Genomic DNA, 22,793 nt, shown 5'->3' with positions numbered 1-22,793 from the left:
TAACTTTCTGATTTTATAAACCTTTTTACATTTTGTGTCTGAGATGATGAGCATTAATGATGTGTATACAAAAACTCTAATTTTGTGTTTCAGTCTAAAGAGGCACCTTGAACAGAAGGGCAGAGTAATTATTACTATAAATGTTTTGATTTAAAATGACTGATCATTTTACAGACACAGTGTCAGGATTTATTAACTGCAGTACCTCTGATCGACCCACAAGTGTCGCTGTCGTCCTGCTAAATAGACGATCACATCACTTCAGCATTGCTGCTCTCATTGATACAAGTTTGATTTTGTTGATTATCAGATACGTTTGCGCACATTTTGTACTACGTAGGCTAAATTCACGTTTATAAAAGCGAAGTGGCTTCTCTTTTACTAGCGCCACCAGTAAAATAGATGATTTAAGAGGTGGTTCAAGTTATAATAAACCTATATCTGGAGTCTTGTGTTCAAGAGGCACTTTGTTTGTAATTGGAAAAAGTGCATCAAATCTACAAATGGCCAAAAGTCAGTATAATACAAAATATCTACAATCCGATTATTAAATATTTTTAATCAAATGCATGGATAATAGGCCTATAGCAAATTATAAATAGAGTATTTAGTTTATAATCAACATAAAAAAATGATAAAAGCACATGAAAGAGGTGTGTCGGTTTATACATTAACATTTTTTCAGAGTCACTGTTTTCCACTAGATGCTTTTCTGACTGCCTATATTACAAGCCTACACATGGAAGCTTTAGGCCCTTGAGTACAATTAAAGGACCTATAGATAGTAAAACCACAGAGTGCTCTTCTAAGGCCTCAACAATTACATGTTTCAACACTTTATCATAAGAACTCCTAAAACAATTGGTTGGGGGCAAGTGAATCATCCTTTACAGTAACTATATTCTTTACATATCATGTATCATAATAAAAAAAAAGATACATTAATTCAAATATAACAAATATATAATATAACCTGTTGCCCTATAACAGGAGGTAAGAAAAGAAAATTATGACAGGGTCAATGTGAGCTCACAGACAACTGAGGATCAGGGCTTTACATACAATTGAGAACACTGAGATCATGTCCTTGTTTTTTTATGTGAATTTAGAGATTTATTCAGGAGCCTTAAGTGCATTTTACACAATGTACAATGAAGAATTAGACATAGTGGAGTTTTTAAGTGCAATACAAGCTATTCTTAAATGGGACTACTTTTAGACCATGCAAAAAGAACTAATGAATGAGTTCAGTATTTCACCACTGCAATCTGAAACAGCATTTAGACCATGGCGTATGTAGGGAACTCTGGGACACACTACTGTACTGAAAATGATTAATAAATGATTAAGTTTAGAGAGTAGAGTCTGTTATTTTTTCAGGAGTGGTCTGCAACTATAATGGTTCGATAGTCTTGTGTGTAGTAACCTATGTATTCTGTCTCTGGTGGAGTCAAGTGCTCATACAGAAGACTTATATACAATATATAATATAAAAATGGGGCCAACTGCAATTGTTTTGAGGTGGTGAGATAAGGCTTAGCTACGCCCCTGTAGGCCTATGTGCTGTCCATGTCCAACCTTATTCTATTTCTCAAAAAACTTATTCAAGTAAAAAAATGTAGGCTCATGGACTAAAATCTTTTATAGCTCCACCAGCGTCTGTATGCTTTATTTTCTTATTGTTACCACTTTAAGATACCACGTACAAATAGTTTGTAAGTTGCAACTAATGGGCCTTAATCGTTCACTAATGCTAAATTAATTATCATCCATTAATGAGAACAACTTTTAGGTTGCCAGGTTGTTAAATAAAATCCCCCTGAAATGAGCATGTAGTCTTTTTTTTTGTAGCTTTTTAATTAATTAGGAAAACCCTCTAATGGACGACTTCCACTTACTGGCAGCAAACCTGGAACAAAATCCATTTATTTAACAACGTATTAACATATATAACTGCAGACTTAAATCAGGCTTATTAGAAATTGTGAAGCACACAAGTATGAATTAAAAGAGTGCCATCATGTGATATTATCATTATGCAGTATCACCAAATAGAGGGCATACACACCACTCAGAGAGATTTTTCACAACCTGGCAAACCTGGCAACCCTAAAGTTTTCTTATTAATAGCTTGGCTTGCAAGTGGAAAGATAAAATTATTAATTAAGCTGTGATAAAGCTGTTCATTATAACGTTTTAACCTTTTATAAATGGTGACTTATGAGACAGTGGCGCCCACGTGGACTATCTTCCACTATTTTCTGCTTTTATTCTGTGCTCCTGTCTTGCTTGATTTTTTTTTTTTTTTTTAAACTTCTTTATTTATTAGGCTAACGTTATATTTAAGGTAGGGGACTTCAAGTTATATTCACTCCGTGAATAAAGCTGATTTACTAATCAATAACTGATAGGCAGGCTCGTGTGTGGGTGTACCCGCTGCTGTTTCCACTGCGGGCTTGTGCGTTTGACCGCGCGCTAGTTTCTGTGGCGGCAGGGGTGGTGAGAGGGAGAGAGCGAAAACCTTCATGTGCGTCGTCGAATGTGAAAGTAGTTCCGGGCACTTAACCCAAACGGGGGAGAGTCCCGGATGTTGGCTCGGCCGCCGAGAGAAAGGCGAACGGGAGAAGGTGGAGAGAAGCTGTAGAGGGACGCCACGGCACCGCGAGCACACCGGCGAAGCAACGGCTACGGCGCTTCTTTGCACAGGACGATAACGTCAAGAGCACAGGACACTCCTGGGGAGCCCCCGCTAGCTGGAGAAGAGGAGGTGGAAGGAAGGGGAGGGGGCAGTTACTCTGAAACTACCGTCAGGATTACAGAGAGCCACCGTCACAGCAGCTTTCACCCAGAGTAAGTGAGCTACACGGGCATGGAAGTTGAACTAAGGCCCACGAAATGGACGACTTTAACGGGGAAGTGAGCTGCACTGAAGTTCTGGGGATTGAGCCCGGTGAACAGGCCTTGGCACACAGCTTTCCGCTCGCTGTGGCGGGGCGTGCGGGGGACACCTTTTTCCTCAGAGAGCCAGTCAGTGTTTCCCTGTGGTCAGTGTTAGTACACCCCGGCCGTGTTGCTGTAACTCTCCAAGTTGACAGCTCCTGCGTTAGCCTGCTAGCACCGCCGTGCAACCGGTGACAACTGACAGGGCAACTTTGACAGCTAGCTAGCCAGTTTTGGTAGCCAGCTAACTTTAGCTGAGCGTTGTCGGGGCTCTCTCCTGGGCCAGGACTAGGTGTGTGTGTGCGTTTTCCTCGCATTAGGTGGATATAATGACCTATCCCAGCCCTCCAACAGCTATCGTTAGCTAGCTGTTTGGTATGTGAGACGTTGTGTGTCCTGCATGAAGTGTGTGAGTGTGTATAAACCCAGTGTCATTTGGCTTTCCTGCATGCTCTGATGGTATTTGACTCACAGCTGTTGCAGTGTGTTTTCTCGTCTGTCAATCGTCTGTTTCGCAGGCGGCTGGTAAATTCCTCAAGAAAAATAATGATCCTCGTATGTAAAACTAGTCGATCTTTGTGGGAAGGCGCAGGTTTGTCATGTGGCCGGACAATCAACAAGTGCAAAGCGTGTTTCAGGTGAATTTAATGCGACTGAATTTGATCTCGGGACTGTGTCTTTGCCTCTGGTGGTGGTATACCCTTGTGGATTGCCCTGAGATGGCACAGACGGTGTTGCAGTTAAATATTTGGACCTGTGTGCAAGACATTTCTCAGGGCATGCCTCCCTTCGCTTTGATGTTTCACCAGTTGGTGTGTGTGATCGCACAGGGCAGACACTGATTAGTTAATGCTACGACTTTAAACTAAACAGCTGTGGCATTTGCGTGCAGCTGTATACAAAACGGTGCCCTTGCTTTATCCTGACGGCCTTTATTAGAGGATGGATGACTGAACTCTTAATTTGCCCCGATGTCAACTTGTGCAAGTTTTATCAATGAAGTCACGTTGTTATTTTAACGACTGAGGTGCAATGAGGTGCAAATTATTTGCTGCTCATCTTATAGTCCCAAGCTCCCGAGTTTATTTTGTCAGAAAGCCAGCATAAAAAAGGTTGAATTTATGACTAAAAGAAAACATTATAAATTCCCCCCGAATATCCCAACCCTGCCAGACCTTCTGCTTCAACTAACAAAATGCCCATAGCATTAGTCAGCACCCGCAATCAAAGGTCAGACCTGGTTTGCTTCTTAATCACCCATCCTTTAAATAGCAGGCCTACAGCGAGCTGTCTAGATCGAGGCTATCTGTGCATGCAGCTGTAGAAAGACACATGGTGTCTGAGTTTTTATGTTACTCCATTCAGGTAAGCAGAGCCAGATCAGCCTCATTTATCAGATTGTCTAGAAATTAGTACAAACATTTGCCACTCTGTCTTTTTCTGTGAATCGTCCCTCTGCTGTACTTTCTGATGCTCTCTGAGAGGCTTCATGTGCAGTGTATGGCAATTGGCAGCATGAATCCTTGATGCCATTTATGTAATTAATTTGTTTTACAAAGAGCGATGTTTTTACAAGGGATAACTTGTGTCAAATGAAACAGTTATGTGAAACCGAGCAGTGGAATAGTTGGCATAGACAGCGGAAGTGGCATTTTGCTGTTGTTTGCTTGCCGGCTGTTAAAGAATAGACCTAGAGTGTTGCCGATGCATCCTTTTTTTACAGATTGCGTGCAGAAATATGAATCACGGCACACATTGTAGTAGCTGTTCCTTAGAGCTCTACTATAGCATCCATCAAATTCTGTTCCTTTATAGCCTAAGCAATGTGGTTATTAAGTTTTGCTCATGACTGGAGATGTTGTGCAGGCTCAGACTTAGAGGCTCCTGTTTATGCATGTTTTTGGTGATTTATAAGCCTTTTTAGTAGTTGTTATTCGCTATTTTACACCAAATCAAATTGAGCAGAGTTAGTGACTTTTTATGGATCCCTTTTTTAAAAACAACCTCAAGGTTTCGATGAATGGATTGAACAGTTGCGAAGAAAGTATAGAGAAGATTACACATCTGTTTATTCTCACAGTAACCATTTAAAAGTGTGAATAGGAGGATGTGATGTCGCTTCTCTTTAATGGTGGTTTTAGCCTGCAGTGGTCTTTGAGAAGTCTATTGCCTAATGGTTTAAAAACACGACACCTACAGTTCTCCTCCAAGGTCTTCCTGTGTTTTGTGTGTGTGTGTGTGTGTGTGTGTGTGTGTGTGTGTGTGGCGCCGATAGCACATTCTTCTATCATCTCTGAAGAAAAATTACTTTGTCATCATCTGCAAGGTGATAGTGTATAATTTAATAGATTTAATAAAATAGTGACATGATATGGGGCTAATTTGGACAGATGTCAAGGGTCAGCAAGCAAGTATAGAGTGAATTTAGAACAGGTTTCTACTTTTTAAATACCAGCTCCTCATTTGGAATTCAGTATGTGGCCTTGTGCCTAGCCCCGTCTCACTGAGAGGCTTTTTAATTTCTCCCCTTGTTGAAGTGATTATTCAAATGGCCATCCGTGAGATGCAGTTATCAGACTCCTGGTGGTAGTTGAGCCTGTGGCAACATGAATGCCCATCACAGCCCCCCTCCCTACCACCCTGTGTTGTTGGACTGCACCCAACAGGTACTCTCTGTAGCAACCCCTATTAGACCGCCACATCTTACCCCTCCGGCTGAAAACCTATTGTGTTATGCGATTGGCAGATGGCAATTTATTCATGAGGATGTCTGATATATTTTTCTGGCATGGTGTAGTGGTGATGCTGTTGGTCAAAGGCCTCTGTTTAGTATTTTTTTCTTTTTTACAATGACTTATTTTTGGTCTCAATCCAAAGTTGGCTTGTTTCAATTCCTCTCTGCTCTGCAATGTGAAGTTATTTTAGCTTGGAGTTTCTTTCTTTTCATCTCATCTCCCATAATCTTGTCTTTCGGTGCATTTTTCACCTTGGATTGGGCGAAAACACCAGGATCTTCCTTTTCTTTTTAACAGCTGCTTACTCTGCGTGGAGGCTAGGTCGTCCTCTAATGCGGCTCGGGCCAAATGACTGGACAGTTTTGTTAGAAATTCCTCCCTGTACTCTGGTTATATATCCAGTGTGAAGTTTTGCTCTCATGGAAGCCGTGTTGGTGAGAAGGGACTGGCAGTCTTCATTAGCAACGCCGTGCATCACTAGAATGCAGATGAGCTATGAAGCCATTCATCTGCTGGAAATGCCTCCCTGATTCCAATTTGAATCTTGTTTGCAGTCACATTGTGTGAGCCCACTTCTCCATGTTAAAGAAGTCTCTTTATGTGAGAGATCAGAGGGGGATAATTGCACTTAAGTGAACCTCATTTAGTGCTGGCCAGAGCAATTACTGTAACTGCAGTTCTAGGCGTTTTTTGGGGCCTGGAGCAGCTGTCATTGAGTCTCTGTAGCTGAGATATCAAATGGTGAATAGAATGACATTGGCATGGCATCATGGGAATGGCAGATCCTTGGATGGATTTTAATTAGTTTGTGCAGGTTTTTGCTCGGCTCCTTTTTTTTTCCATCTGAAGAAAAGCGTAATTAAAAATGACAATTAGAAATGCATTATTTTAGCAATGATTGAAAATAAATTATTCTCAAGGTGCTGTAAGGTGAAAAAAGCCAGTACTCTTTCTTCAGGCAAAACCCCACCGGGCTTGAGGGAGTTGTTTTATCATTAATGTTATTCAGGAGCCAAATTTTGAGTTTTGCTCAGCTGGGTGCTTTAATCTATTTTTGCTGTAAATTAATGAATTTTTAAAGAGCCCCTCGCTGGATACGGGTGGATGTGGGAATGCAGCACTGGTTCAGTTTTCAAACAAGCCTCTACTCCACCGTCACCCCCACCCCTTCACCACCCACCCTCCTCACGGGATGGAGAGAGCGAATTTACTGAAGCACTACACTTTCATTTTTTATTCATCCAGCAATACACTGCCTAGTTCTCCTCATCCCACCCCCCCTTCTCCTAGTCTTATTGAGTTGAATCTGTCAGTGAACTAGTCCTATGTGCTCCAATTCACGTCCTGGGTTGGAGTTGGATGTGGACATGAATCAGTGAGGGAAGCATGTGATGTTTAATTCAGCTGGTTCACTGCCTAATATTATAGGCACATTTGCTCGGATACATGTTTTATCTGCAAGTCTTTAGCCATTTATTTCCCCAGTCTGACTAATCAGGGCCCTTCTTTCTACAGGGGAACTACTGTAACTACCCACACCAGAGCTTGCTGGGTAAGTTTAGAAAGTGTAGGAGAAAAGGGTGGGGGTGGGGGTTGGTGGGGATTTGGCGGCTCTTGTAGTGCATGGCGGTTTCTGTGACTCATTCAAGCCTTGTGGTAGCAAAAAGACTAATAAATTTTGTGGCAAGTCTTTTATGAATGTTCGGTTTGATCTTATCTCTGCATTAAGTTCAAGTCTAGGAACTGGATGAGGTACATGAACAGAATTGTTTATATAAAAATAGAATATGTGTTAGGTGGTTTCACTGCACTAAATGTGCAAACGAAATCAGGGCTTACAAATCCCCTCCATTAAAGGGGAGTTAATGTGGTGCTTAATGACATGTAAGACAAAAGATTTCAGAGTAAATGCACTGCTGTGTCATTTGAGATTTTACGTACTCGGGTGCCAGTGAATAACCAAGTCCTAAATGAACGCGACTGGCTTGACTTTTCAACACTGTGACGGATTTGATAATTCATCATATCGTATGTTTTGTCCTTGAGTTTTGATAGGCCGTCAGTATCAGTGTATTTCTCTTAAGCTTTTTTGTTCTTTACTCAGTGAAAGCAATTGATATGCTTGTATGATTCACACTCTTAGGAGACTTTCGAGCTGTGTGCAGGAAGAGAAGCTCACTAAGCTGACACAGCTTTAGTAATAAGAACGGGGCTTTCATCATAGTATTTGGGATCTGTTTTAATCATTACAGTGGCTCCTGTGGCAGATACAAAATTCACTTCCAGGTGAGACGGCACAGTACCTAGAGATAGTTTTAATATAGAGGAGATGGGGCTTTCTGTCAGTTTTGAACGGGGAAAATGTGAAACTAAAAATGCTAGCACCAACAACTGGCTAAACAACGCAGCTTTGTCTGCAGATCAGCAGCCACAGAGCTGTTATTTATGACAGACCATACAAATGGGGACAACAGCTCCCGTTCTAAAAGTCCCATAGAGACATGACACCTTAATGACATTATATTTCCAAATGTTAACTTCAGCTTCTGTTGGCTGCTAACATCTCGTGGCAATTTAGAGATGATACTGACAATGAAAAGTGTAGAGTCTGCCATAAATCAGATTTGATTGATAATATGATAATCTCACTGCACTGTGGCTGTAGGCGCATGCATATGAGCATAGATAAACAGCGCTGGAAGTTGTGAACAGTTCACTAGAACTTTAGATATCTACTTTTGATTTAAAGAGGTAGGAGGGTTTTCTTGTCAGCCACAGATTTACAGCCAAGTTCTCTGAGAGAGACCTCAGTTCAACTTTTGAAGTTGGTCACTGATGTTTTGTGGGATAATCTCTTCTGTAGTAGCTACTTGCATGTTTACTGCAGAAGTATTAGTATTCGTAAAGGAAGTGTGCAATGAGAATTGCAATTATCTCTGCCCTCATTGGTTTATTGGCTTAATGCTGTGCACTGTATGTGTTCACCGCACAGCAGTGTAGTAACAGTGGCGAATTTGTCATGTGTTTGAATGTCTATCTGCAGACTCAGAGAGGAAAGTCAGAGAGGGTCAGGTTTAATTAAGTTCACAGTCCTAAGCCTGCTTAGTAGGGTTAAATAGTGGAGTCTTGAGGACGTAGTTTACTCCCACCTCACTCGAGCTCACCCTGTGCTGACAGTAAACTGGTGGGAGACGGATAATTTATCATCAAATCACAAGACAGGGCGCATTTCAACAGCCTTGTTGATCAGACCTGAAGGCTGTGTGAAGCTTCTCTATTTGTTTTGTGATTTCAGACAATGTTAATGTGGGCCGGTCCAGAAATAGCATTCATGTAGAAGTTGGAGACTGTGTGTGATGTGGTGTGTGAGGCTCATGATCTGTAGGGGCGAGTGCCAAGTTTTGCAGATGTGGTGTTGGTTGGGAAGGAGCTGCGGTGGATCTGTTTGACCTGATGATTTAACACTTTTTCTTCATGCGTCTGTCTCATGCCTCATTGTCGTCTGCAGGCTCAGCACTATTGCACGTCAGAACCCCTCTGTTGTCGTCATTTATCGCCTTTTTTTCTTTGCATGAAACCTGATGGATTAGCCTTAGATGTAGTACTTGGAGTCTCCATCTGTGATTCAGAAAACCCCTAACAGAAGCCAAGGATTCTCTCGGTGGAGTTGGAGGAAATGTTGATCTGCGTGGACCAGGAAACCCACACAAATGATGACTCGCTCTTGCCCCATCATTCCCACCCCATCCCTCTTTCTTCCTCTCACACGTAGTCAGACTCTTGATTGTTGTTTCATTTTGTGTCCTCACTTCTTTTTCTTTATCTCTCTCTGCGCCATATTCTCCTGTGCTCTTCACTTAGCAAACAACACGTCTGTAGAGAATTCAGAAGAATGCATCTTGTTACTCAGATGAGTCATACTTCCTCTGGCCTGCATGCCTCTCCCTCAGGGTGGATGAATGAGAGGGCGGAGAGGTTAGCTGGAGGAGGGGCTCAATGGCTGAGGCGACGTGGTTTGTGCCAGTTGCCCAATGTAATTAAGAAAGTATCTGTGTGTTGGTCACAGGGCCTGAGACGTGCACATCAGTGCCAGCTCAAAATGTGGTCGTCTCTAGGTGGCTGTGTGACTGATGGCTCTGACCAGGCTGAGTCACCGCCTTCAAAAAGTAACTGTTTGGAAATCTCATGCCCAGATCTGACCCCACAAGTCAGCCACTCTGCCAAGGTGCTGCGGCCCTGGGAGGACAGCCCAGGGAGGACAGCCCGGGGCCTCGGCTTTGGAGAGAAACAAGACTGCACCTGCAATCTGAGAAATCTGCTTTACTGAGGGAAATGTATATGGTGGGATGTAAAGACTGTGGAGGAGTTTGCATGCCATTACGAGGCTTAAATGTTCCTCAGGAGGCCTGACTACATTATAAATTTGTGTGTGTAAATTTATGATGCAGTTAAGTGTGTAACACTCCAGTTTTCTGGTTTTAATTCCCTCAACTTCTGCATCCAATTTTGCTTCATATTACACTGCACCACAAAATGCACAGAGTTGTAAGTAAACTTGATTATCTTTTATAATACTAATGAAATGGTATCAGTATACCATTAGGCTCCTCTCAGCTCTAGCTCTGTCTCTCCCATACCTGCTCTGCTTGGTCCCCTGCCAAAATCTATGACTCACAGGAGACTGAGTGACCTACTTTTTAAGTCTTCTAGGAGTGCCAGAAGATCTTTTTTATTTGCAAGACAATACAGTGGGTAAATATAAGTCAATTAAAATGCACTTAATGCACCCATTTTTGGATTTAAGCACCTAAAGGCTGTGTCAGCATGTCAGCGACCTCAGAGGAATCCCTTCATTATCACAAGGAAAGAAGATATGTAGTAAACAGTTGATATCTCATTAGAAGCAAACTGAGTTTAAGGCCACACAGGCTCTCATCAAGATAATTTAAAAATATAACTCATTTATAAGTGCTCTCATAATCCTGCAATATCTGTGTGCTTTTATATTGCACATTCCCAGTTTATCCATGTTGTCAGAGATTATGGTCTCTACATGTAGACAAAGCATTTATCTACATGAATCAGTGAAAGTCGCCTCAAGGCCTAGTCAGTTTGTTTTAGTAATGTTAGACTTTTGGCTTTACTGGCAAGGTAAAGTTTGAACAGTTGCTCTTAAATATTATATGGATTAGGATGGGAGGTAAAAACATTTGGGTACAGACGCAGTCTCCCAAATGCCTGGCTTATAGTTTGCCTACCTCTGAAAAGAAAACAAGGGTGGGATCAAAGGCCACAGGATCACTCTGATGGTTTGAGCTGGTTTTTGATTGGAAAAAGATGCCGCTTTGCAGCAGATGGAATTTCCACTTTAATCGCTAATTGCCGTTTTTTGGTCGTGTTGTCTCTCATTGAAGCAGAAACAAGCTGTGCAGCTGAATGCGGTGTCTTGGCTGCTCTTTTCCCTTCTACAAGGCTTGGCTGCTTTGATATGTCAGTTTTGTTTTAGTCTGCCGCCTTCGTCTTGACACGATTGGCCCCGCTCGCTCCGACCTCCTGGAAACCCCCCGGCATGCCCGCCCCAGGGTGTGTGTTCAGTCATTTATTCGGCTTCCTCTAAAAGACTGCCATGCCTTCACTTCCCTCTAGTTTCCCTCCTCTTATTAAGATGCAGAAGACAGAGCAGCGTTTGGTCTGAAAGGCATAGTGCTGGGGGGAAGGGGGGGGGGGGTTACTGGTGTGTACAGTGGGGGGTTAGGGAGGGACTGTGAGCATGGGGACTTTAATGACTTAATGTGCACTGTACAGCGTGGACACACTCCTGCTAAGTTCTGCAGGCAGCTCCCATTGCTCTGATATCTGCCTTTTTGTGCGAGTCCAGTCAAGGAAAGTCAGAATGATGCTCTGACAAAAGTGACTATAATTGGAGAGGAACAAATTATCAAGTCTTTGGTTAATGCTGATTGCTGCTTGGGTTTATGCCTGATAATCCCTATTTAGTCATCCGAAATGACTGCCTTTTTGAAACCCCTTTTTTTTATTTTTTTTTTTATCTTGTCTGTTCTCCAATGAATTTTGTCATGTTTTTGCTTCTTTTTAAGAGGTCCCAGTGGTGAACCACTCTGACCACCGCTCTCTCGCATTTTGATTTCCCTTTTTGTTTTATCAGACGTTTTGCTTTGAGTGAAATCCTCCCTGTGCCTTTGTAAAGCCCAAGCATGAAAATTCTCAGTCCAATAGCATACCTACATTGTCACCTATATTTTCTATATGCACTCAATCTGCTACAAAAGCATGTCCTTGTATGTGCTGGTCGTGTGGTTTGCTAGAATATTACTACTGAAACGAGAGGCAGGGCTACAGATCAACACTGGTGATACTGGTGCCAGTTAACTTTTTTATTTATAGTTATTGGCTCCAGCACAAAATGTGGTCACACCCAAAAATTCACTACGGCACCACACATTATTCCCCACAGGACCACACATATGCTTTTCAGTCACGGGGCATCATGCAAATCAATTTTATGGCTCAAACGAGCTGCATCAATGAATTTTGCCGTTGCGTTTTTAAATGCATTTCAAGTAGAGGTCAAACACACACACACAGCTGCACAATGAACACACAAAGTGACATTAGGTGTCCCATTGTATGTTACAAAAACAACTAAAAATTTAATCAGGGTTGGAAATTACCTTTTTTTTGTCCTCCTGCCACGGTGGCCGGTGGATTCCAAAATCTGCCACTCAATAGATCACCATTGTTTTTTTGGCTGGTGAGTAAAGCAAATCTAGCAGCCACTTGCATATTTTGCCAGCATTTGGCTGGTGGCTGGCGCTAATGTCCAACCCTGCTGAATACAACTTGATATAATATAGTTGCAAAAGGCAGTGGCTACTTCGGTACCTTTTGACTTGAATCATCTGTCGCCAGTACATGGCATTAGGTACAGCTTAAACAAATCTTGCAATAATAAGTCCTACCTTCATGAAGGTTTTAATGTTGAAAAGGCATTTGTGTATCATAAAAGATGCATTTGTTTATCATTATTTAAACTGTGACGGCTCTTGTGATAGCTGTTTATCCAAGTGATTATCTTTTGATATCATGTGGTCGGAATTTGGTTCCCAGGCGTTTTCTCAGCCAGCTGAAATCTCCGTCACAAGTTTGTGTTGAAACTGTCGAAGAAAGGTGTTGATTCAAGTTTATGAATATTTTGGAGGATGTAGGATTGCATTAGACAGACAGCCGATAAGTGAAAATGTCCAGTGACACTCAGACGATTGTCACATCAACCTAAAATATAGATTAAAAATAATTTGACGTGTCTCACTTTTTCCCTTATCTGTTGAGCAACAATAAACACTGTGGCCACTTGGTTCATAAATCACAGCATTGTCCAATTTGCCGGATTCCTTTAATGCATGAAATACTGTGCATTAATGAAGACAGCTTCGACAACAAAACCAGACTGAAAAAGGCAACAGATTGACTTAAAACACACAAACATGCCACAATAATTTACTGCATCTAGCAAGGTGATTTAAAATGGATCAAGGATTTGACAATATTTGAATGCAGTCCTTTACTCATACAGCAGGTTTATCTTGACATATAACAGAAAAAGATGTACAAGTTAATAAGAAAATTAAACTTTTTTTGATCTCCAACATTACAGAAATGAATAAAATGTGTTTCATGTCAAGTTTCATCTGTGTTTGAGGGATTTACCCGTTTGATTGTAGTTTTGCGTTGTTGTGGTGACAGTCGGTTTTCTATGACATCAACACGGCCCCAACCTCCACCGTCACTATCTAGGTGACAGTGCAACCCCTGCAAAGAAAAAAAAAAAAAAAAAAAAAAGAGGTATTTTTTGCACATTAGGTTGTGGCTTGACAGTCACCTCACCCTGCACGTAATAGGTTTGCTCATTTGTTTGCAGATTAATTTGTGATACAGTTTGTTTGTAAAAAGAGACCTTACCCTTTATTGGTATCTCTGCTGGGCTGTTTTTTTAAATGTTAGAGGAGTGTGTCAAAAATAATTTAGAATAAGTATGACAATATGCAAGGAGCCAGCAACCCCCTGCTTTGAGTTGAGGCCTTGAATCCACCCCGCTGTGCCCTATTTCGCAATAATCACTTGTTCCTTATTTATTTATTAAATCCTATATGTTCAAGTATTCTCATGGTAATGGAGTTGTTTTCTATGATCTATAATTGTATCTATCCTCACCCTAAAAATGCAAGTTTCTGAGAATATGGATCTGAAAGTCTTGAAACAAAAATAATATCCAAGTTCTCATTTTTAATTTCTCTTTATTTTATTCCTCTGCTGAGCATGAGTCAGAGTGGACTGAGTAGGATTTTCCTTGGCGATATGATGCAATAAATGCTTTTCAAACTGCAAAATTGAGACTGTTCGTAGCAGCAGAATGTGTTTGTTGATTTTTATTGTAAGAAGATATGTACAGGATATAAATAAGTTAAACTTTTCACACATTACCTTTTTCTCGGGATGACCTTTATCCTCCATAGTTTGCAGGTCATCCAGGCTTAGTGCTATTTTACTAAAGAGTGGTCTGTGGTCCGAGAGGAACAATGCAGGTCAGGTCAGCAGCATGTTCGGTGTAGGTCTCTCTTCCCTTCTCTTTCGTAGTGACTCATGGCACATGATGCACCACTTTCACCAGCCGAGTCATCCTGAACAAAAACACCTAATTTGAAAGATGAGATGTGCACGTTTTTCCCCTTTTTTGAGGTTTTGCTCTCTTTTTTTAGCAAAGTATGTGACATTTAGTCATAACTGACCAAGAAGCTTACTTAGTATTTGTGCTCATCGTTAGCTGTGCAGTTGTGACAGAGGATGTGGTGTAGTATCAGAATGTGTTAATCTTAACACCACTCTGCCAACTTATAGGAATATTAAGATGATGTCGCACTCAACTGATCAAAGTAAAGAAATGGCCAGTAAGTTATTCTCCCAGAAATGTTTCAGTTTTTACCTCAAGTGCTGGTGAACACTTTTGCACATTGCTGTAGTTCATATACGTCAGACATATTGAGAAATGGAAGTCTTTTGTCCTCTGTGATGGCATGCTGTCTCTGCTGTACCATTTAAACTAGAGCCATTCTTAAAGTCCTGGGCAGCAACAGAGAGCTTTATTGATTTGTGCATTGCTCATTGTCTATGTGTCTTTCAGTTCTGGGGTGACTATAAGAGTTGTTCTGATAATTCTTCCAGTATCAGAAATGCCTTGATACTGCCTAAAATATTGGATTGGGTATCGGCAAATGTGCAAGTCTTCGCATTGATCCAATACCAATACATTTATTAATAACCTTCAAAGTGGTTTCACACTCTGATAAAATGGCAGGTCTCCTGGAAAGCGATACTCCTTCGCCACTCCATACAGAAACCTACAGAGTTGCGCTGTGCAGCCACTGGCAACTACTGTTTTAGAGCGTCAAGGAAGAGTTGATTTTTGATAATTAGTTTAATGTTAGCCATTAGCAAAATGTGAGCAAATAGGCAATATCTTACATTGGAAAGTGTCACCGGTTTAGGGTTTAACATGAGTCATGCCATACTACATTGATAGTGATCATTTCACATCCAAACAGAGTGAGGGGTACTTGATATCACCCGTTGTGCAATCGATATCAGGAAAAAAGATATGGTATCAGAACATCTCTATTGATTATGGACAGAATTATTATCTCAATTTTTGTCAAAGCATTATTTCTAATGATAGCACAATATTTATCCACGATTCCAAATATGATGTTGAACAAATGTTTATCCCATTGGGTTTAAATGTATTTACTATTTTATTAAATAGATATTACCTTTTAAAGCTGAAATTAAATATATTTGTTAGATATATACTAGAAAGTTGTTTGATTTATAAAAAGGTCAGAAAATAGAAAACATGACCGTAACAATTTCCCTGAGGCCAAGGTAATGTCTTCAACCTGCTTACGTTTTCTGACCAGCTGGCCATTAACACTTGCACTTGTAGTATATCAAACAACTTCACTGCAGAAACCAATGATATAAAATTTACATTTATATAAAACCGAGAAAAGCAGCTAATCTTGCTCTGATTTTGTCAGTCAACTACTTCACTGATCGACTAATCATTACAGCACTATCGGTACAAAAACAATATCCTGGAACAAAAGAAGCTCTCAAGTGTTTAGGATCTGATGCTGGGACAGACTTTGTTCAAACTGAAATCATCTCATTGTGAGAATTTAATTATATAACAATTATAAAGAAATATGGTAGTCAGTATTTTTGAATTATCACCCAGCTGTAGGTCTCTCACAAATTGGCTGTGATAAAATTTAAAGTACAGATTTGAGAAAGCATGACATGCACATAAAAAAAAAGATGGCCATCATCAGTCTTCGGTGTGTGAGATCTCAGTGGGAACGCAGACTGACGGCACAGTGACACGAAATCTCAGTCTCATTCTCCTCAGCTGAGCAGGCTTGATTGGTAATGCACAGGGAGGGGAGCAATGTGCTGGAAGGTAGACTTCTGTTTCTCAATTTATTTCCTGAATATAGATATATTTAAACTGAATACGGTGCAGTATAAATTCTTTCTGGGGGAGTATCTTTGTGTTTGTTTGTGTATATGTGGGTGTGTGTGTGTATGGCCTGTTTAAGAAGCCTGCATTTGTTTGCTGGCTGTGTCTGGGGCCCAAGGTGGAGCTCTTTCTGTCAGATGAGTGAAGCTCTGCAGAGGCAGCCACTGGGAGTTCTGTTTCATCTCCTCTCATACTGCTCTGGAGCAGACATGCAAATCTGCTGTAATGAGTGCAGCCTGTGTGGTGGTGGTGGTGGTGGTGGTGGTGGTGGTGGTAGTAGTAGGGGAGGGGTGCAAGGAGAGGGGGGATGAACTCAGGAATTTAAAGTGGAGAAAGGGAAGGCGGGGGGGGGAAAGGTGAGACGCCGACAGCCGAGCCAGATAGCAGAGCAAGAAAATTTAAGGGATTTAGGAGAGGGTTATGTCAGGAGCGTTGAAAGTGACAGGAAGTCTTCCCTCTCAAATCAAACATTCATTAGCCCGCTGCGGCTGCTCTCTTCCCTTCGCTGTTGAAACATCGAGGTAAAGATGCAAATGGTGCCACGTTAATTAGCCTTATCTTTTACACCAGCAAGACGTGGTGTGAAAAAAAAAAACAAGGAAAAAAAAAACAGTGCATCATCATCATCACTGTTAGCAAATGTAATGAGGCTTTTGTGTGAATTCTGCTGAAAGGTTAGCATCCTAAAGTGCTTGTTGTTGATGTAATTCAGAGGGTTGTGAATGTTTTACAGCTTACTACAAAGAGGTAACATGTTATCATGGCAACAAAACATTCTGAGTGACACTTTCTTGTGATAAGAAGGATCACACCGTATATAAGATACAGTCGCATGATTTAAACGAACCTAAAGACAAGTCGATTTAGTTTTCCCCTTGTAGATTCTTTAACTGGCCATAAACTGGATGCTGCCCCTTATGATTTATGCAGATGGGTAAATACAGTGTTGTGGGTGCTTTGACTGACGTGAATCAGGAATATTTCACCTGCCATCCACGCTGCAGTCTGTGAAGTGTGTCATAAAGCCCATTAGTCTGTGCTGGGCTCTCCAATAGCTGTACGAATGTGATTTTATTAACTCATAAAGAATTAAATCCCCAGTCAATGCTGGGATGCTTTGGCCTCTGTCTCCATCCAATAATGTAAAGCACTCAGGACTTTTGATGAGCTCTGCAGATCAATCGGAGGTTAACAGCCATTTCACATGGGCTGAGACCTACAATATGTCATGGGGTCTTTTAAATCTTGATAACAATTCAGGGGGCATTGTTGTAGGGCTTTTGTGCCCAAAGTGGCACAAAAACTATGAGCTCCAGGATCTAAAAGTCAGGAACATACTCAGGAAATTAAGGATTCTCATGTGCATTTTCCATCACATTTAGAGAACCATAAAAATTAGGCAAATCAGACTGATAATGGATTAAAAAGCTTTGTCTGAGACAACAACAGAGAGTGGTCTTGCTTTTTTGTAGTGCACTCTTGTGTGACATATGTCGGAAAGAAGATGCACAGAGATGGAGGCAGAAAATGCCAGAATAGGTAAACGTCCATCTCCAAAATAGAGAAGATTCAGTCAGTTTTTGGATATTTTCTAGCACATGTCCATTGAAACAGTTGATAAAGTTAAGTTTCACTTGAATTTCTCTGACTGTCTGTCTTCATTCTGTCCTTGTTTTACCTGTTTTAACTTGTCAGCTGTAGGGTATGATAACTAAGAAAATATAGTTTCATGCTATATGGTATTACACAATATTATTATTATCAGTTACTATGGCTCTTCAGGAATGAAAACAGAAGGGTTTTATTTTTTTGTTTTAAAAAGTGATGATAATAGTTGAAACTAAATAAATGTATGTGTAAAAAGTCTGACAGGCAGTCAAGGAAAAAGGGAGATGCATACGTGCAGGTGAGATTCTCCATCCGATAGCATTTTTTTTCAGCACCATAGATAAGCAAATGTGCACGCTGTGATAACCGTCACTTTTCCTATCACAGTATACAGTTTCAGTATAGTTTCCAATGATTATCACTACAGTTTTGCTGTCTGAATGAATGCTGTGTATACAGTTGTTGCATTCTGAGGCTTATGCTTACATATTCAGAACTGCAGACTCCACCACGCTGATAGTTTTTTGACTATTAGAGAGTAATACGTACCTTGTGAGCAGAGACTTGGGGGGAACTCAAAGTGAAGCTGATATTAAGTGGCTTTTGCAACGTTAAAAGCAAGCTGTTTCACAAGTTGGGGGTGAGCTGTTGACCCGTTGAGGCCAATATTGTGCTAGAGAGCAGAATGAAATGTCAGCGGCCCACACAGCTTCTTCACCTTCCTCCTTTGAAATAAGAGTTCCTCATTGGAAACACCACAGTCCATTTCACAACAGTAGTACAGTATCTCCTTCTGCTCTCGCCTCCTGTCTGACAGCACTCTCAGATTGCTGCCTGACTGCTTCTTCACACTGAAGGGAGTTCCTGCGTGTCTGACGTGCTGGGCTATCACAGGGTGCACTGGGTGGGGACGTCATTAGAGTTCCTCAGGGTGTCTGAGGCAGCTAGGGCCTTTATTTGTCACTGACTGACTAACAGGTTGACTATTACTCATCCTCAGCTGAAATCAGTGCTGAGTGGTTAGCTGACATTTAGGGTTAATCTTGGTGTTTAAGAATAAATTGACCAATAGCATTTGGTAATTTACTAGATTTAGTACAGTTCAGTTAATTTATTAATCTTCTTCACTATTCTTTATATTGATAAGACATGTTTTTGATTTGAGCAGGTTTAAGCTGAATCCGCTGCCAAACAGCAACTGTTTTTAACACAAGAAATTCACATTATTTTTTTTCATGATTTCTATGTTTTATTATAAATGCATAGATTTATTTTTTTAAGCATGATGTCATCCCCAAGCACATCTCTTATGGGATAGTAAGACATCTTTACAAAACCGCAGTAACGTTTACATTGTACGACTTTCCCCTGTACGAAGATTATTGCTGGTGATGCAGTCCACATATTTGTCTTATTATTTTGATATTTTGGCAAATGCAAAATAGGTGATCAGCTATATTAGAGCTGCAACAATTACTGGATTTATCAAATATTTTTTCCCATTAAACTGCTTTCTGTTGCAATGTTGACATCTCCTATAATCATAAAAGTTCCATTTCTGCTACATACTTATAACCTGGGAACCTAATGAATTGTGAGGTCATGTTTTATTCACTCAGATAGATGTGTTTGGCCCATCTCTGGTTCAAATTGATTTCTTGCTGACCTGGACTGTTTTGGCCCAGTCACAACCGCTGATCTATGATGGGATGGGACTGATACAATGATTGACATCTTGCAGAGCCTTTATGCTTTACACAGAATATGTGATGATATTGTGGCACGTGCACCCTTGCGCCTGGGACACTATAGCGAGCGTAGACCTAGCTTAGTAAAGACAAGCACCATTGAGGCATTTTCAAAACAAGCAAAATGGCTGCAGCTGCTGTGGAGCCTTTGTGTACTAGTAGACATTCTGATGGCAAAAACGGCAACACCTGTTCACAGACATACTGATGCTACACCATCAATCAGCGCTACGTCACGTTTCGTTGCTGTGATTGGTCGTAGGTCTATCCAGTTGCTTCCAGAGGCTTTTTAGCAGTTGATAACAACCAAAAATAAACTGAGAGGTTAACTTGGATTCGCAAATGGGTCTGACGATGACGAACATGCTGATGAATGATGATCACAGTTATTTTATGAAAATGTAACCAGACTTCATAACAGGTATTTATTCCAAAGCAGTATATTGTTGTTATGGACATTAGTTGTCTTTTTTCTCCACTGAATCAGACTGTCACATGTGTTTTCTCCAAATAACGGCAGTAGTAAATTAATAATTTGCCTAAAAGTCTTACTCCAGAGGCTGAGAGTGCCACTATGTTTGAGTTGTCATTAAATCTCATCTTGTCAGTTACTAGTTGAAGCCAAAAACTTTTGACTCAAGGCCTATCTCACGTGTCTGCTGTTTAATATGGTAAATCCTGTGGTTTTGTGATGACCTATCATGGCTCTTGTAAGGCAGTAACCTCACAGTGATGAATCCATTTTTTTTTTTTTTTTTTTTTTTGCCAGGAGGTATTTTGACTGCAGAGCTTAAACCAACAATGACTGCTGCTACCTTCTCCCGTCATCCACACCCAGATAAATAGCAACATTGTCTCCAGGAAACCAAATTAATTGAAATTATCTGGAACGGAGCGGGGTGAAGGGAACAGGTATAGACACCGACAGATGTCCGTTCCACGTGAAAACAAATTCCTGGTCATACGGCGCTGTAGACGGCCTCAGCCTCATGTTTTACTCCACTGCTCCCTTCTTAATCAGCAGTAGACGAAAACCAAGCTGCCCCCAAATTACCATGGAAGTCATCTGGAGAATGCCCAAGGAATTTATTAGCTTGTATAAACACAGACGATTCCTGGTGACATAAGACAGTGCTAGTTATATTCAACAGCTGATTGGAGTGCTTTCCTATGATATTCTGCATCACTGCTCAGACTGTTTCTGTACTAAATGTTTACTGCACGGCTCTTTAGGTATGCATTTTGATCACGCAGATGACTGATCTGTTGGGCCTTATTTAACCTGGCTTTGTGTTCGTATGTACATATGAGCTGTAGATGTGTGTCTGTGTGTGTGACCTGCATGTTATGTTAAAGTGATTGAGTGTTGAGATCAGAAACCTGACACTAGGAGTGCTGTCTGTTTGGCTATGAGTGGTTACAATGTCGTAGTAAAGCATAGCATGATAGAGCACCAAGAAAATATGAAGCTATTGACCTGTGACTTCTAATCCCTCTCATATGCGCTGTGTTGTTGTGCAACTAACTTCCAATGCTGGCTGCATTATCACTCAGGGGGAAAGGCCATGGATTTATGGCAGGTGGCCGCCCCTCAGCAATATGCCATGAAAACCTTGATCATAAATTGCTGCTACTTCCTGTGAAGCTTTTGCATGCAGTAGACTCGTTTAAGCCTCACATTTGGCACGTGCTGGTTCACTCATGTAGCTCCCAAGTATTTATGTGTTACATGTTAAAAGCCATGTCTCGGTGAGAGTGGGAGAGTATGCACACGATGCATGTTATCAGTGGGCTGTGTTATTATCTGCAGGTACAGTACGACTCCAGGAGCATTTTAAAGAGCCTGTACGGAGGTGCAGTAAACCAGGGAAATGGGACATGAGGAGTCAAAGAGCAGCGCTTCAACAGCTTAATGATGTAGAGGCATCCAGCTCCGTCAGGCAGTAAACTCTCTAATATGCTGTTAATTATTTCTGAGAGATTGAATATTGATTAAAAAGCAAAATGGTTTTAATTATAACCCCAGCTCCAGTGCCATTCTAAATGAAGACGATTTTAGGCTTTACGTGAGAGGAACATCTAACAAATCAACCAAACCTCAAGCCTTTTCAGCTCTGTTTGAATTTTGTTTTTTACTTTGTACTTTCTGGGATTGAAAGTGAGTGTTCTGTCTCGATGAAACCGGTGTTACAGCTCCTTCTCTCAACTCCAGCTTCAGAGCTGCCAATGCTGATCCACTGTCTAAATTTGAAATTCATGACCTGATTCCTGTTCTGCGTAGCGCTCAGAACATGCATTGCCCACCCAGGTAATTCCTTTAAATCACGCTTGGGTAATTCTTGCATGGTTTCTTTTGTAACACGTCTATGTTGCACTTGAAAATGAGGCTCATACACGGTTGTTTCAGAGAGGGATGACATAGACACATTTAACCATGCTACATTATGTCTGAGTTCAATAAGAGAACAAGCTGAAAGTGTTTGGTTTTATCTTCAGGAGGCACAGTGTACTCTATTATGCAGAAAACTAAACAAGAGTTATTCGTTAGACCTAACAATCTTTTGTAATTCTCATCACATTATTTAAACATGTCTGCCACTGAGGGTTCAGATTATGGCTGCAGTTAATGATTATTGATATTAACCTTAAATCTGTCAGTTATTTTCTCAATTAATAATTTTTTTGATACAGCAATACAGTCGTAGGGCTGGGCAGTATATTGGTCATTGACATCATGATATGAGACCAGACATCATTCTAAGATTTTTGGATAACTCAATATTGTAAGTCTGGTCTCTTCCTTTTTTAGGGGCTGCATTACACTGAAGTGATGTCATTTTTGAACTTATCAGAATGTTGTAGCTGTTCTGTTAAGAGCTTTTACCCACTTAGTCATTGTATCAGCATTACTGATGATTATTCATCAAAAATCTCATTGTGTAAATAGCGTGTGAAAGCACCAGTAGCAATCCTACAATATTTTTGCAATATCAATATAGAGGTATTTGGTCATAAAATATCATGATATTTGATTTTCTCTGTATTGCCCAGCCTTATACAGTGGCATGAAATAATAAGTCTGTCACGATTTCCTAAAGTTAAAAAAAATATACCGTTTGTTATCATAAGATAAAGAAAAGCAGCATATCCTCACAATAAGAAGGTGGA

At 40.8% G+C, this 22,793-nt stretch overlaps 1 protein-coding gene across 3 annotated transcripts in view; it reads left to right on the top strand.

Moving 5' to 3' along the window:
• Nucleotides 1-2,591: 2,591 nt before the first annotated feature.
• Nucleotides 2,592-22,793, top strand: part of foxj3 (forkhead box J3) — a 96,213-nt gene continuing 76,011 nt past the window's right edge. For 2 of the 3 annotated variants that reach the window (XM_050037561.1, XM_050037562.1), the window contains exon 1: nucleotides 2,592-2,850. The gene's annotated coding sequence lies outside the window, so the exon portion shown is untranslated. The remainder of the gene's footprint in view (nucleotides 2,851-22,793) is intronic. The other variant, XM_050037560.1, reaches the window with a different exon arrangement.

The sequence above is a fragment of the Epinephelus moara genome, chromosome 24 (assembly GCF_006386435.1).
Source record: "Epinephelus moara isolate mb chromosome 24, YSFRI_EMoa_1.0, whole genome shotgun sequence".
Taxonomy (NCBI): domain Eukaryota; kingdom Metazoa; phylum Chordata; class Actinopteri; order Perciformes; family Serranidae; genus Epinephelus; species Epinephelus moara.
Note: the sequence above shows the minus strand (reverse complement) of the source record. Positions and strands in the feature narration are given on the sequence as shown.